Genomic DNA, 17939 nt, shown 5'->3' with positions numbered 1-17939 from the left:
ATACACAATAATTCTGCGCTACCACAAAGAAAAATGGACACAGCAGCTAACACAACCAGCAAGTGTAAATAATGTCAAAAAACAAGATAAGTGTAGCGCTAGGAAGAGATCACAAAATGAAGTCTATAGATTGACAGTTCGAAGGTCATAAGTTTAAAAGAACATCCCTGGAGGGAATTAGAAAAGTCCTCTGAAACAAATCTCCACAAGAGTATGAACCATCTGTGACAGGAGCCCACACACCACCAATAGAAGTGAAAAGGCTTACCGGACTCGGTGGACCCAACAAGGCATACGCCAGGTGGAGTCAATCAGACTTGGGTGGTGCTGGGTTGAAGTTGGCCCGGACGGGCAAAGTTGGTGGAGTGGCTACCACATGGCTCTGTTCTTCAAGCGCAGTCGGGCCAAAAGATATGAAATACGGCACCCATAAATCGTATCCCTCAGATCCGCGTTGGAACCAGCAGTATCAGCAACCAAATAAAGAGAAGGAATGGCCAAATAGTGTAAATCCGTTTTAATGGGAAATATAATAAAAAAGTATACACTCACATAAAAGGGTATCTAAAAACAGCGCTGTAGAGAAGTGGCGACAGTGGGGTCCTGTATGGATAGATGGGCTGATCCAGGGAGTTTGTGTTGGCCTTTGACAGAGCATAGAGAAATCACTGAATTTAGAGGCTGGGAGCTTTTAAATACAGTATGTAGTGGAAACCACATACTCTGTCAGTAGCAGGAATATGGATGGATGCGCTGCATCCACTTTTTTTTTTGTTTTTTTTGTTTTGTGCACCTGGTCCAGGTAGATTCGGCTATCATTTGATCACTACAATTGATCTCTTGGACTCTATAGTTCAGTGTGTGTGGACTGGTCCAACCTTGGATTGAATCCATATATTTTCATTCATTTTGTTTACATTTCTTTGTTTATTTGTTTTCTATTTGTATCTTTTTTTTACTTCTTTATGTAGTTAGGTGTGTTATTGCGCTGGTTTTCCGGTTTTTAAATATAGTAAAAAAAGTTCCAAAATTTGGATTGGTTAGAAATGTTTATACATGATTAAGATTAAATGAGAGAACAAGAGATGTGTATGAGACTGTGGGAAAGTGTTATTCAAGCAGGCAAACTACTGTTACTAGAATGGCAGCGTGAAGGTCTAAGATGAGGACATAGGGACACTCCAATGTCCTTCAGGGCTTGCCAGGTATCCGAGAACGGAAAATATAGGTTGTGTGCCTCTAAGACTAGGAATATAGCTTTTTTCACTAGGTGTCCTATTTTTTGTCCTGTTTAAAGCACATGCTTTAGAGCAGTGGAAGACATCAGTTAGGTTTCTGAATAGCTAACTAAGATTCACTTTAAGGCCCCTTTCACACGAGGCCGTCTCGGTCCGCCGGCTCAGCGGGAGATCTCTCTGTTGATCTCCGCTGAACCGGCGGATGACAGGTCCCTCTCTGCTCACTGAGCGGGGAGGGGCTTGTCAGGCGCCGCTGCCGCCTATGGAGGGATCGGATGAAAACGGACAGCGTGTCCGTTTTCATCTGATCTCACCCGATCCGATCCGCCAGCGATGGACCTGGACGTAGGGCCATCCGTCTGCTTTTAGCGGATCGGACGGGGTCGGATGTCAGCGGACATGTCTCCGCTGACATCCGACGCTCCATAGACTAACATGGAGCGCCCGTTCAGGTCCGCCGTCAAAACTGACAGGCGGACCTGAACGGTCCGATCGTGTGAACAGTTATTAGGTTATGTGCTCACCTATAAGGCCCCTTTCAAAGGGCTGGCACACATAGCATGTAATAGTTTCACCTCCCCTCTGTACAACAGTTTTGTATTGTTTTTGGTCCTGTCTGATGTGTTAACTGTAATCTGTAAAGCCTCGTACACAGGATCAGATTTTCGGATGACCGTTCGTCTGTTTTTTTTTTGTTGCATACTAGTCTCAAAAGAAGGATATGGCGTGTTTCAAATACTAGATCAGGGCGTTAAACCTTTTTAAAAAGCAAAGGCCACTTAAGTAATTTGGTAACAGGTCGTGGGTCACAATGTACTGTGAGGTTTTATCCCACCCCCACCCCCCCCCCCCCCCCCCAAAATTGCAAATGTAAACAAGCCCTTACGGTCTTGAGCCTCCTATAAGGCTGCATTCACACTGATGCACTGTGGGTGCAGTTCAGTACAGTTGAGCTTACCTACGGGTCAGCTCCGCTTTGCAGTGAACTTCTATTAAATGTTGCAGGTGTGGTGCACTTTTTGAAAGCGCACCATACCTGCAGGTTATAATAGAAGTCTATAGCTCAGTGCAGCTGACTCGCAGGAAAGCTGTGGAAGCAATCTGAACTTACAGATCTACCCTTCTTCATCTTCTCAAAAAGACTCATGACTCTTATGCTGACAAGTATTTATTACACTTGCTAGATTGTAAGGGAAGTTAATCCAAACAGATACGAGCATTTTTTTATTCAATGTATTTGCACATATCAGTAGCATCGTCATGCAAAGTGTACAACACACATTAATGGGATTCATTTACATTAAAGTGTTTACATTGTTGTATTTATTTTAAAAAGATGCTCTTGCGTACAGAGAAATACAAGCTCAACATTCACAAATGATAAATATAACATGCTTTCTATACAATGTAATGTTATTAAAAAGTAACCTTCCATTTTAGTTTATCCTATATAATTCTCAAAACCTGGAGAAAAATTCAAAGTGCCTCCTTGCAACCATGACAACTGGTAGCATTTTCTGCTCCTGGGTTTAGTATTCTGTTTTCCCACATACCTATGCAGTGCTGGATGTAAAATATCTGCTATGTCCTGCTATTAGACTCCTTATTTTTGATTAGATCATTTTAAATGGTCTTTCAGCCTAGGTGCACACTGAGTGCAGGAAAGAAATTACGCGAGTTCATCTGAACTCACACAATTTCATTCCTGCATGTCAGTCCCGATTTCGGGGACGATTTCAGAGACATCTGTGCAGGTTTCTCAGAAATCGCCAAAAGTAGTACAGAAACTACTTTGGAAAATCGGTGTGGCGCTACAAATGCGGCGTTGCACTAGTTAGGACGGCGCCATTGCTGCCGATTTGACATGTCAAATCTTGCATGCCAAATCGCACCAATGTGAACCAGGGCTCAGACTAAATAAATGCAGAGACGGCTTGGAAACTGCTCTCTGCTTTTCTTAATGCTATGATGTTTCTTATCAGGTGATTATGAATGCAGACTCTTTAATAATTAAATTTAATAAAAGGTAAAGCCTACATAAATATCTGTTAAAAAAAAAAAAAAGAAAAGAAAAAGTAAGGATCTGTAATAAAGCTATATTGGCCTACAAAAGTGTAATGCAAATGATTCACCTAGTGGGCATAACTGGAGTCTCACTTTAATTATATGTCTATCATCGTTTTACTTACATTAACTTTGTTTCTATGTTTTCCATTAATGTCAGTGAAAATTTATGTAAATGTTAACAGTAGCTGTGTATTAGTAGCAGTAGCTGTGTACTGACCTAATTCCTGCTGCCTAGGCTGTTCCCTGCTCCAGAGGGGATAAAACAGTGATGATTAAATGTTCTAAATAACCTTGTGCATTAACCCCATTGGTTCCTTGGGGGGGGGGGGGCACTGGTGTTATACTTTATTTAATGATTGATGAGAGCATAAAAAGTTCATGTATGAACTCTATGGATTTTCAGTGAAATTAGGGTAAGGGTAAATATTCAACATAGGCCAAGTAGTTCTTGTTCAGTGTATTAACTTTGGCAGGCATGGGAATCTCACAATATCCTCTGGGCTATTTCACTCAGTGACTCTCAGATAAGTCGGCCAGTCAGGGAAGAGATGACCCCAACTGCAGACATAGCTCCAACAATTTAAGGAAGAGAATAATGAGGATAATCATTTTATTTTATTTTTTTAATTTTTTTTTTAAAACAATTTGAAATAAAGAAAAAATTATTCATGACTGAGTGCTTTTTTTATTATAATTTTTATTTTATTTTTTGGTTTAGACTTAGATATGTTGGATGTGGTTTCCCTGTGGCTTTACTCACAAGGTCCTGGTAACTTTAAAACCATTTTGTAAACATGCACTTTTCCTTTCTAACATTAAACCTGCACAGTTCACTAAAACGTGCCATTTTCAAAGTGATCTCGCAAGTTGGTAAAATATTTTGACTGACCTCACACAAGATCCTACATGAGTTTTGGAAATCATGTTTTCAAAGAGGACTTGTTTGTGTTTAAAAAAGATGAACCTGTTAAATTGTGTACTTGTACTATGGGAAATGTGTAACAATTCTATTGCAAAACAAGGCAATGTTAAATGGGAATAGTGAGACAGATTATGTAACAGATTTATTAAATGGCTACAGTTAAGGACAGAAATTCAGCTTCTCTGATTGTGACAGAATGACACCTGATCCCGAGCACTTCTTATGCCAGCCATACATGGTTCGAATTTCGAAAGAATTTTCTTTCGAAAATCGTATCAAAGAATTTTCGTACGAATTTCGCACCATTAGTGGGCTGCAACAACGGCCGATTTTTGTGCGGCAATCAAATTTGAGGAATCGGACATGTTGGAACGATTTTCTAATCAATGATGGGAGAATCGTGTGAGAAATGTAATAAGTAAAGAAAATTTACGGAGAGAAAAGATTCCCGCCTACGCAACTTCTTTTCTGTAGCAACATGAGGTGAAATTGAAGCCTTGGTCGGCCGAATTTCCAAAATCAATGGTGGCACCATCGGATCACAAAAAAAACAAACTTTCTGATTTTGAAAAGAAAATTCGTTCGATATCTGACCATGTATGGCCTGCTTTAATGTTGCCTATGTTTAGAGTGAAAATATATTTAATCTCCAGTGATAAATCTGTTGCAGACATTTAAAAGACTGTTACACTTGGCTGCTTGAAAATACAGGCGCACAGGGTCACAATTACACTGTAGACCTGTCCCAAAGACCTTGCTGAACTGAGAAGCAGCCTGATCTGCAACTCAAGCTAGACCTGTAGTTTCATTTTTTTTTGGTTTTGTTCAGCCCGCTGGCTAAATGAAAAGAAAAATAACTTGCATATTGCTTCATCCACACAGAAGACTTGGATGGAGAAATTTTCCCCCTACCCTCACCTGGCCGGACATTGCATTTTGACAGTGGCAGCTGTAGTTGGTTGGCTGTCTTATTGGGTCCCTGCTGAATTGGCTGAATTTTGATAAGTGTATGGCCAGCTTAACTGTGCCATTAGTTTACTTGATAAATGTTGCCCTGTTTATCCCTGCTCTTGGCACATTATCATTTTATTTTTTTTTTCAAAGGCACATTATCTTTAGTCGTGGCATTGTCTAGTAACCCTGTCAGTTTTCTATCATAGTATATAGATGTACAAGACAGAAACCAAACCAGTATGCACTTAAGTATAAATCAATTACCTGTAAAAAGGGTATTTATTAGGATATTTAATTATGAACCATTTGTCAACCCTATATACTTACTGCCACTTTAAATACATGAAATTACCAGTGATTTGAACCTCCTTTGGAAGTATGCAGGTGGAATTTTTCTCATTTAATCCTTTGATATCTAAGATCGGGTGTTGTCTTTGCTATTGATGTGTGTGATGTCATCATGCCAAGCTCAAAAGAGTTCTCTACTGTACTACAGGTACAAATAACCTACACCTATGTGGTATCGCTGACCGCTGCGATAGTCAGGAGCAGGAGAATTTTTACGTTGGGTTGTTTTTTGGTGGTATGTTATGGTCAAGCTAAATTTTTTTTAAAAAAAAACATTTTTTTTCTTTACTATTTTGGGCCAGTTTTCCTTTGATAATAAGAAAAAAATCAGGAGATATCCATAACCAATTACTGCCAAATGAAAGCCCAATTCGTTTTGAAAAAAACATGGTCTAATCCACCTGGATGCACAAAATTGTGAACAAAGTTGTGGTGATATGTACAGTTTTTTTACTAACACCTGTCAAAGTTGCAAAATTGTGCTTAGGCATTAAGATTTGTGTTATCCTTAGGCGTGAGGGGGTTAATAACCAACAGTGAGAGTCAGGAGGTGGAGGGTATGGGACAGTTGTCTACATCTTGGTATCTAGAGCTAATTTGACAGTTTTTTCAATGGAAGTAATGATTGTGATGATCAAAGCATCTGTGTATTTGTGGTAAGATTAGGATAACATTTATCAGTGTTAATACAAATATATGTTTAGGAGTTTGACAGATGACTTCAGAACTGTCTGTTGAATGCAAAATTTCAGGACATAAGACATATTCTGTCAACAGAAGGCTCATGTGCTTATCTTCTGCTATGCTTCTCAGCCAATAAAGTGTATAATTGTTGTCCAATTTTGTCAGAATCCTAGGGATAAGATGTGCATATTACTCAAGCTATACTGTCAGTATTGTCAGTGGAAGTCTGTAAATATTTGGCTACCAGCAGATTACTGTAAATATTCTTCATTAATATATATAAAGGTAATCGAGTAAGGCCTCACCAAGAAATTATACCCATTCAATGCATTGAAATATTTGGGATAGTAAATTGCAGTTCTGCTGGGTGTTACACATTTAGCACTTTGTTTAATTTGTTGCCTAAATTACATGTAGCACCTTCCTAGCTTAGGAAGCTAAGTAAATCTAGTTTTTGTCTCCTGTAATCAAGGGAGCAGTAATCACTGGCTCTGGCCTGCTAATGTCTTCACAGACTGGGTGTTTGCTGGTTTCCCCTGTCTCTGGAGGAAGTTTTCAGAGCTTAGGGTGGGAAATTCAAATAACTGGTCTAAATATTTATCATGCCCTGGCCAATCCCTGGTGAGCTGTGCCCATAAGGCGGTCAACACAAGGAGAAGAGTGTCTACTGAGCATGTTGGAGTATTCCATGCCCCAATCCCTCTCATGTACAAATTCTACAAGCAATAAATTATAAAAAGACAATCCCTAGACTGTTGCATGAGTGAATGGTGACCTCTGTACTGTTTGGGAAAGAACCAGTTAATATCATCAGCCCCTGCGGGGGGTATTGCTACATACATTTGCTTTTCAAAAACTAAGGACCCAAGTGTGAACTTTTTCCCTGAGCCATATCTGACCTAAAATCATCACTGTTGGGCTCCTTTCACACGGGGACCTCTGTGAAGCGGAATCTGCCTGCTAAGCGGGGGATCTCTCCGCTGATCTCTGCTGAGCAGGCGGATGACCGGTCCATGCCTGCTCTACTATGCAGAGTGGACACGGACACAGTATGGCTCTCCTCTATGGGGCAATCGTATGGAAATGGACCGCTTGTCCGTTTCCATCTGATGCCACCCAATCCACCTGACGGATGGGGAGTAGGATCATCATCCATCTGTTCTTGGCCGATCGGATTGGATGGCGGCGGGTGTCAGCTGACATGTGTCCGCTGGCATCCGCTGCTCTAAAGAAGAGACTAGAGGGTCTGACAGGCGGACCTGATGGGATCGCCCATGTAAAAAAGGCCTAAAGTAGCAAAATTGGGCAATTGTGCATTTTTAACTCTCCTCAGCCACCTGTCAAAACCAGGCAATGGTCCCCGGACAGCTTCATACACATTGTCGCAGCTACTAAGCTGTGCTTTGCCGCATGGCAAAAAAATAAGGCACTTCAGTTGGCAGAGGTGAATAGGGCCACCCACAATTGTGTCTGATGGGCACTGTTGCAGCACTGTGAAAAAAGATTTTAGCTTGACATTCCTGTTCAAACAAGTGGGCAAGAGGTGACCTATTCCTAGCTGCTATAGACACTGTGTGATTTTCTCGCTAGGGTTTTGGTCCCATGAGAGAATTCAGGGGCAGCAAGAGGTCTATTTTTTACCCATAGCAGACATTGATATGATAATTCAGACATGTGCCCTGCTGAGCCGCTATAAAGTGTGCAGATATTTTAACCGCTGCGTAGAAAAACACTCTACTATACATTATTTCAGGAATTTCATATTTTTATGAAATGTAGTATGTCGCCTTTTTATTGCAGTGATGTTTATCTTGAGCGCATTTGATATTGCAAACAGATAGTTATGATGCTAACCATTATATTAGTCATGCCCATCAAGTCTTCACCCTGTTTGAAACCTTTCTACAGTAATGCTCATAACTGGTATTTTCTCCATCTGCCTGTTAGCATTCTAGAATTATGTATTTCTGTACCTTTAAGTGAGTCGGCAGCAAGCCATTTTCACATTAGTAACAGATGGTTGAAGTGAGCGGTTCAAAGCTCCCTCAGTCTACAGACATTAAACCTGCTGATCTTGCTGTGGTAAGATACTGTGGTATTCTGAACTTACATGTACACAGTTCGCGTGCTGACCCAAATAAATTGTTCAAATTAAACACAGCTGGATGTTTTACGCATGTGATGAAAAACCAATATGGTTGAATATTGCACCATATACCTGGCAATTTACACTTGGATCCTTCCAGTCCAGTTATTTTTTTAAAATGTATTTAATAATTGCAAATGGACACGTGACCAAAAGAAAAAAACTACAACAAATACTGCGCTTGTGTAGAAGTATCATAAAGTGAAAGCAGCTGCAACATAAATTGTGAGATATAATACCATATACAATTAATAAAGAAACAAATTGTTGCGCTTAAATTGCAAAAAACATATAAAGTCCAAAATAGAAGTCCAATCAACAGCCTAAATACTGTTGAAAAAAATGATGACACTGGATGAACAGAAAACATCAGTCACAGAATTGATTGTGCAGAATTATCCAGACAGAGATCCTCCACCTTGTGAAGTGCCATCATAAATGCAGGATGTGCGCTTACCAAAAAATGTGGACCCTCTAATTATGGAAGGTCATAAGAGCGTTTGGGTATCCATAACCATAGTGTATCCACCAGTGTGAAATCTTTCTTATAGACGTTTTATTACAAGAATATAATGCACTTACACGTATCCTCAAAAGTGTAGACAAAGGGTTAAAATGGCAAATCTCAGTGCCAAGATATAAAGTGCACAGACGCAATGACAAGTTTGTATATCCTCGCCCAGGATTCATGATGCTAAACCTGTTAGCCATTTAAAAAAATTCAAAAATAAACTTTACCCAGGAGCTGGTACCATAGTTGTGTGCTGTTACCCTTTGGTCCTCATGCATCCTTCACTTCAGCTACAGGTCCTGTACAACTGCCCATAGAAATCAACAGTTGTATGCAGCTGTGTGCTAGTACTATCATAAATACAAACATCTTTACGGATGAATGAGCTTTCATGCAGACTGACTGCATCCGGGTGTGTGTCTGTACACATGTATGTGTTACACAAGTACAACGTACAGTATCTCACAAAAGTGAGTACACCCCTCACATTTTTGTAAATATTTTATTATATCTTTTCATGTGACAACACTGAAGAAATATCACTTTGCTACAATGTAAGTAGTGATTGTACAGCTTGTATAAAAGAGTGTAAATTTGCTGTCCCCTCAAAATAACTCAACACACAGCCATTAATGTCTAAACCACTTGCAAACCCCCTCCCTCCAAATCCTACTCCCTCTAACGCCTGGTCCCCAACCTAATCCCTCTAACGCCTGGTCTCCAAACTAGCCAACTCCCTCCTACCCTCCAGTACAGTCCCATCTCCCATTCAGGGCCAGCCCCCTCACTGCATTGTCATGAATGAGGAATTTACTTTAGTAGTTATGCTGTGATGTAACACTCTGTTTTTTCATTATTATTTAAAAATAAACAAAAAAATGGCATGTTAAATTTTTTTTGATGATTTTATCCGAGTAATCAATTAATTGAAACAATAATTGGCCAGCTAATCGATTATGAAAATAATCGTTAGTTGCAGCCCTAATCTATTTACTTAATAATACCTCTTCTCTTATTTTGTACAAGAAAATTGTGATTTAAAAATATAAACAATGTAGCTGCTGACTTTTAATAAAGACACTTGCCTGTCCAGGGAACCCACGATGTTGGCCACCCCCCCAGGCCAATCAGTCCATGGGATTGGGTGCGGGCGCCGCAATTCTAATTAAGGGAAATGGGCAGTGGAGCCTTGCGGCTTCACTGCCCATTTCCTACTGCATATGCGCAAGTCATGCGCCACTTTGTAAATGGCTGGCTGTCTTCTGGGACACACACGGGTCTCAGAAGACATCGGGGGGGCTCGCCGAAGAAGAGGATATGACGTCCTGCGCCGCGGACCAGATGGATCGGAAGTACAGGCTGTACTTCATAAAAAGGTAAGTTAGAAGAAAAAAAAAAAATTTTACCTAGCCAAAAACGAGTGGTGGAGAGGTGGTCTTTCATTTAAGACCACCCCTCAAAAGGGCGTGGAACTTCGCTTTAAGTTAAAAAAAAAATGTTTTGTGGGTTTAATGTTCTTAACAAAAATGCAGATTTGGTGTTTGGTGATAATGTTTTATCCAAATTCATATGAAGTGCACACGTAAGGTATTCTGTTTGATTTTATTTGTAGCATTTTTTTTTCTTTTTAGATTTTATTCCATATTTATCACATACTGTTTCTGCCTCTAAAAGGAATCTGAATCTTATTTAAGTTGCTTTTTATGATTTTGCTTTCTACGCCCATTAAAAAGGCTTTGTATTTTGGCACAGGCATTTTAAATGTTCTGACTTCAGACAGAGGTTTACCTCAAAGGGCCTGAAACACTAAAGCAAAAGCTATTGTTTGTCCTGCTTTAAAATATTGTATTCTTTTCATAGGCAGAGTAGGGTGTAGTTGCTGGCTCAAGAGTAGGTGTGTTCCTGTACTTCAGTGTGATCGTCTGAGAACACATTTTTGCAAGTTTATCTATAATCTATGCATTTAGCTGCTAATACCCTGTTTCCCCGAAAATAAGACCTAGTGTGATTGTCGGTGATGGCTGCAATATAAGCCCTACCCCCCAAATAAGCCCTACCCTGTTTCCCCGAAAATAAGCCCTACCCTGAAAATAAGACCTACAAGGACTTTAACTAGGGCTTATTTGGGGGGGGTAGGGCTTATATTGCAGCCATCACCGACAATCATGCTAGGTCTTATTTTCGGGGAAACAGGGTAGATAGGACTAGCAGTTGTGTGCTGAAAGTCATAGGCCTTAGTAAACATCTCAAATAATGTTGAGGTTGACTGTGGGTCATTGTCAGATACAAACTCTTTTGGAGATCCAGTTGTAGAATAAAATTATTTCAATTTTTTAATAAGTCTATTTTCAAGTGTAATATATCGATTTGGCTTTAAGCTCTATCTAGCACAAAAGGACAAGATAAAAACGAATTTCCCAAAATAATAAAAATGTCAAAACCCAGCTTTTCTTGCAATATTCAACTTCATTTAGAAACCTCTTCCGCAGTTTTTTTTTTTTTTTCTGCAGCTAGGTGTCCACAGTTTGATGGCTAGCATCATTCAATCACCTTGCCCCAGCCTATGGTTGGACCGTAAAAGAAGAAGCAGCACAGGGATGAATTCATCTCTCTATCACTCTGATTCCTGTTCCTATCTGCATGCTTTTTGTCAGCACATGAACTGATTGGCTCCTTGTACTGCTTCCTTTTCTCACACTCCAGCTCTGCTGTGCATGGACTGCAAGAGGAGGATACCAGATGAACATCAGGCACTTGTATAGTTTGCAATTAAATCTTCATTTATTTATGTAATATTGAGTAAAGAGCTGCAATAAATAGATTTTTTTTTTTTTTATCTGTCTAGCGTTTAGCTTCAAGTTGTAAAAGTTAACATTTGAAGAGGAATGAACTTTGGAACTTTATTATTATCATTATTATACAGGATTTATATAAGCGCCAACAGTTTGTGCAGCGCTTTACAACATGAGGGCAGACAATACACTTAAAATACAAAGCAATACAGGAGGGATCAGAGTCACCAGTATTCCCTATAGTCTTCCTGCTATTTTTCATGTGCAATTTAAAACAAAAGGTACATTTTATTAGGGATATTCTTAGGCACAATTAATATTTAGGTCATAAATGTTCACTATAAAAGCATATCTATATTTTTGATACAAGTGATTGTAAATGTATTTTTTTTAAATGACAGTTTATATTTACCTGCTCTGTGCAATGGTGGCCCAGAACCCTCTTGGGTCCCCCTAATGTTGCTGGCTCCTCCTCTTCTGCGAGTGCCCATTCTAGCAAGCCACTTCCTATGGGAGCACTCCTGTCAGCTTGCTCTTGAGCCTCCCTGTCTGCGTCTATAAACAAACAGTGTGGCTCGGCCCTACCCCCACTCCCTCATCATTGCTTTTCACAGCAGCAGTAGCCAATAGCTCCCATTGCTTCAGCAAAGTCCATGAGACCAGAAAGTAAGGCAAGAGACCCGCTACTGACAGGCCTAGTGTTGCATCTAATGAGGTCTCAGGTAAGTATAAGGTAGGGAGAGGGGAGATACTACTACCCAAATGTTTTGCAATAAGGTAAAAAATGTTAAGTATTTATGACCACTTTCAGGTCTACTTTTAAGGACCCATTTACACTTCTGTGATGCATTAACATGTGTTAATGTGTTTCATGTGATATGTTAACAAGCATTGCATTAAGGCAGCTTATTATTTGATCCACAACACACCAGAACAGACGTGGGGTTCTATGTCAGAAAATGCTGCTGATCACGATAATGCATTATGTGTAGTAACGTGTGATAAGCTGTAATGCATGTTCGTCAGAGGTCCAATGAGTGCGTTGGGGTGCCATTCAAAATGAATGCCATTACAATGTGCTAATGCATGCAATTGACCAAAACAGAGAAGTGTAATATGCTCTGTAGTATTGCCACATCATGTGCTACCTTTTGGACGCCTGCATTCTAAAATATTTATTAAAACCCCAAATCCACAGCTCACCTACGCATTTTTTTTATTTTTATAAACTATTATTGTTTAATGAATCTATTTTGTGGACTTATACGTTTTAGCAATCATAGCCAGTTTTTCGATCCTGTCAAACTAATTTGCAAGTCTTCTTTCAGTGCTTTTGGGACTCTGCAAGGGCAATGCATTTTGTTTTCTTTTACCCACCTAGTTTTTTTGACTTTTTTTTTTTTTTTTTAAGCCTCAAAATGCCCCTCTATGTTAGTCTATATTAGAAGAGCAGCATTTAGAGTAGTGATGGCGAACCTTGGCACTCCAGATGTTTTGGAACTACATTTCCCATGATGCTCAACTACACTGCAGAGTGCATGAGCATTATGGGAAAAGTAGTTCCAAAATATCTGGGGTGCTAAGGTTCACCATCATTGATTTAGAGCATGGGTACTCAATCCTGTGGCCCTCTACCTATTTCGGAACTATAAGTCCCATCATGTCTCTGCCGTTGGGAGTCATGCATGTAACTGTCAGCCTTGCAATGCCTCATGGGACTTGTAGTTCCCCAACAGCTGGAGGGCCACAGGCTGAGCACCCATGATTTAGAGGCTGAAAAAAATAAAATAACTTGCCCGTTCAGGAGAGGAGAGTTTAAGAAAAAATGTTTGGCGCATCTAAGCTCTTGGCGCGTTTAGAGCTTGAGCACTCATTTCAATGGCCAGAATAAATTAATATTCTAGCCAGTGGAATAAATGAATGCCAAAAAATTTGACACACCTAAATGCTTCTGCAAAACATGGCTTTAGACACGTTTTATTTAACCTGTTTTTGTTCCACAAGGAGACGAGGCGTTCATAGGATCTGGGTAAACACACAGTGTGCATGAGGCCTTAGTAAAGCTGTGACACCGATTTTGAAATTCACCAATATTTCCAGTTGCAAGATGGTAAACCTTTGCCTCGATTAGTGAAACCTGGTGATAAAATATTTGAAAAAATGTTTAAAATGTGTGTACTTTTTTTAAAATTGCTTTTGCGATTTTAAAGTGGAACTAAACTGCATACAAAATATCGGGCCCTCAGGTGCTTTGGGCATAATGTTCAAGTATATTTGCACAATATAGCATACTTACCTTGTAAAGTGCCCATGCAGCTACTTCATCCTTCACAGATTTGTCCATGCATGCCCATGAGAGCTACTTCATCCTTCACAGATTTGTCCATGCATGCCAATGGGAGCTACTTCATCTTTCAGATTTGTCCATGCATGCCCATGGGAGCTACTTCATCTTTCACAGATTTGTGCTGATTCTGTACACTTTAAAAAACAGTTTAGTTCCACAATTAAAGCTCAGTTTCAACAAAAACCCCCCTCCAAAAAAACGCTTCTCCTTGTAAAAAAAAAAAAAAAAAAGGTCTCCAAGCAATATGTACAGTGTGTATATTCCAGCGCCACACTCATTCTAATTTGGCCTCGGTTAGCGCTGCTTATCTGGATTGCATAGTACCAACATTATTCAACCCAATTCCTTTAAGCACAGGGCACCAAGGACAAACCCCCTGGGGCTGCTTCATTAAGCTGCCCTGGGCTCACAAGAAAATGATGCAGAGATCTGTGTCCACATCACTACATGGCTCTGTTTGCTGCATCATAGATAAATGCTGCCATAGGAAGATGCAGAGAAGAACCCTAGAATGTCACAAGGTATGTAGAACTAAAACAAAAAATTAAAGCGGATCTTCACCCATTTTTTAATCAGCATCTCGGTGGCTTCTAAAAGCAGCACCGAGTGCCATATGGAGCTTTTTTTTTTTTTTTACCTACCTTACGTTATATGTTTTTCCTTTCTTCTGTCCCTGCGGCTGTGGGCGTGGACTTTGCAGGTATTGTCGTCATATCCTTCGTTCCCCGCAATGTCTCCTGGGATCTCATTGTCTTTCATCCCAGGAGACATTGCGGATAACCTCCGCCAAATCTCGTGAGACTTTTTGGTTGCCATCACAACGGGGCGGGAACTTCCGACGACGACGCCCGTTGTCATGGCAACCCAGAATCAGACGGCGATGACACTGGGCATGCGCGGGAACGAGCGGTGAATGCTGGGAGGACAGCATTCACCGCATCCCGGAAATTCATGCTTGTGGGTTTCAAATGCTCACAACGAAGATGGGAACCGCCGTCTGTGATTTTTAAAAGTTATTCTTTGCAACGAAATCGCCCACAATCGGACTTACTTCACAGAACATGTAAGTAAATTATCATGATTAGAAAAGTTTCTGAATGAACTCCTAAAAAAAAAAAAAAAAAAACGTTAGATGGGTGAAGATCCGCTTTAAAAACAGGAATGGGGGGGGGGGGGGGGGCTCCAAAAGGAGGAGGAGGTGGAGGTGGTGTCTGTCCAATCTGCAATTTGTATTAAAAAAGAAAAATATGTTAACATTTTAGATATTTTTATTTTCCTCCTACAACCACTTTCAAAACATTTTTTTTTCTGTAAATGGGAAAAAAAAATTTCAGGACTTCTTGAACCTAATCATAGCAGGCTTAGTGGAAAGGTTGCTGGCTTCAAACCTCATGGTGCCAATATAGATGAGAGTGACCTCACAAGCTCCAATGCGTGCTTTAGTTAGTAATAGATGCACAAACATAAACAGAAACTGCAAAAATCTCAAATGAAGGTGATCTTCATATCCTTGAAAGGGCTTACCCATCGGGGCACCTCTGTCTCTGTTTTGTCGTCACAGCCCCACTATATATTGTTTTGATCAGAAGTAAAACCCACAATTTGTTTATAATGTCAGAAATGTCCTTTTATGATATCAGCCAGTTGCATGAGGCTCTCTGTCAATTTGAGCTGAAGCCCAGTCTGTTTATTCAATAGGGAAGATTAATTTTGCTCCATATCTCGGAGCCCTGGCGCCAGAATAATTGTAATCCCCATAATAATGTTCTCTCTGGAAAATACCCTTACTGGCTGGATATTTTTCTCAAGCATTATAAAATCTACAATTTTTAAATATTTTATGATTTCTTAGTTTCTCGGACATTGGTTACAGGAGCTCCCGTGTAACATTGATTAATCTTTATACAACAAGGTGTAATTGAGGGGCATAGCAGCGATTTGTAAAATACATTGAGCACCCATAGTAGATGAACGAGGCAGCATTCCTAGTGCGCTGCGCCTAATAGGTGTGGACAATTTAAACTGTGAGCGTGGCTTAAAGAGCGCAAGGTTAAAAAAAAATCTGAGCCTGCTCACTGTATACATGACACAAATATGCCACAGTACTTGTACCCACAAAATATCATCATTCAGTGTACAGGACACTTACAAATCTTTGCAAGACATTAAAAATTAAACTCTTCCATTACACCTTTTTTAAAGTGCACTTACCTTTTGTGGGTGATTAGCTGTCAGTGCCCATGCAGCTGGTACAGCGGTCCAGGAATTTGAAAGCAACAATCTTCTTCCCCTTCTTTCCTTAGGGCTTTTAGGATGGATCAGAGCTATTCTGGTTGGTCACCACTTTAACCAGTTGTAATATTTCTGTTCAGCTCTGAAAATCCAAAGGGAAGAAGAGCCAGATTTCATAGCTCTAGACCACTGCACCAGCTGCGTGGTCAGTGACCACTTATTACCAAGGGAGGTAAGTGCAGCAGGAACTGGGGGGAGGTTGTGTTGGGTGTTCTCCTTTTTGTGAAAAGGTGAACTTACAGAACATAATCAGTGACTGCTTTGTAACCAGCATCAGTTGTACGTTACATACTTCTGACCAATGTATTTATTTTTACAAAACAGCATAACAAGTGCTATATTATACTTCTCTTTTGGTTAGAAGTATATATTGTACAATATAGCATAAAGAGCACAGGGATCAAGAGTTTGAAATGTACAACATAGTGTACAGTATATAATGCAAGGGGTCAAGATTGTGTAACACAAAAAATGCAGGGTTAGGAATACACAGAGTGCAGGTTTTAGAGTATGTAACACACAGAGGTTGATTTACTAAAGGCAAATGGGCTGTCCACTACAAGTGCATTGCAAGCACAGCTTAAGTGCAGTTGCTCTAGATCTTAGGGGAAGCTCTGAAATGAAGGGCATCTCTGCTGATTTCTATCATCCAATCATGTGCAAGCAAAAATGCAGTTTTTTTTATCTTCCTTGCATGTCCCCCCATGTCCTTGCATGTCCCCCTGAATCATGCACAGTGGATTTGCCTTTAGTAAATCAACCCCACAGAGTACAAAATTACTTTTGCTCCAGTTCAGCTCTCACTCCTCACCCCAGCTTGAAACCTATTCACCAGACCTCAGAAACAGCGGCACTTCAGAAAGTCCTCCTCTCGGCACTGCCATGTGATCAGAGTCTAGGAGAGCCTTCCTCATCTCTGAACTGCTGCAGCTATAGCTAGGGTCTGACAGACAGCAGAAAGGAGAGAGACTAAAATAAATTACCCCTTTTTGGAAAGTAGACAGTCCAAGGTATTCCATAAGAGGCATGGCGAGTTTTTTGAAGTTGTCATCTTTTTGTCATAATTTTTTGGGACAAAGAAATTTAAAAGAATTGTTTTTTTTAACATTGTGTTTTTTTTGTACATACTGTCACCAGTGCAGTACAGCAGTGGTGTAAACATATAGACGGTGCTGCGCAATTCATAAATGTCCACAAAATAACAGTTGGTGTGCATGTAGCTAAAGCTGAGTTAAAAGTGCAGTTGACACACACAGGAAACAAGGATCTCTGATCTGTTGACAGTGACCCCTCCACCACACATGTATGGCCTCTCACCTCAAGGATTCGACCTGAGACAGGTCACATAGCGGGAATCAATTAACAGATACAGCAGTCCTGGTAAAGCAATCCACAGATAACAGTTCCAACGCTCATCCGAGTCAGTGAGATGGTAAGAACGTATATGAAAAGAGATAACACGATCTAGTGCTCTCTGTAGGTCATATTTATTTTATAAAAGAAGAAAAACATTGCACTTACATGAAGCCGCACTCAGATCCGAGTGCCGGCAAACAAGCGTGTGATAATATCAGATGAAATGACCGCGGGTGACGTCATGCGTGACACCTGACCCCCGTACGCGTTACATCCAAAGGC

At 40.2% G+C, this 17939-nt stretch overlaps 1 protein-coding gene across 2 annotated transcripts in view; it reads left to right on the top strand.

Annotated features, from left to right (window-relative positions):
- The window catches only part of SH3GL2 (SH3 domain containing GRB2 like 2, endophilin A1), a 189725-nt gene that overhangs the window by 49731 nt on the left and 122055 nt on the right, over nt 1–17939 (top strand). The gene's annotated exons all lie outside the window — the stretch shown is intronic.

Source organism: Aquarana catesbeiana, linkage group LG01 (genome assembly GCF_042186555.1).
Source record: "Aquarana catesbeiana isolate 2022-GZ linkage group LG01, ASM4218655v1, whole genome shotgun sequence".
NCBI classification, from domain to species: Eukaryota; Metazoa; Chordata; class Amphibia; order Anura; family Ranidae; genus Aquarana; species Aquarana catesbeiana.
This window is presented reverse-complemented; position numbering and strand designations above follow the sequence as displayed.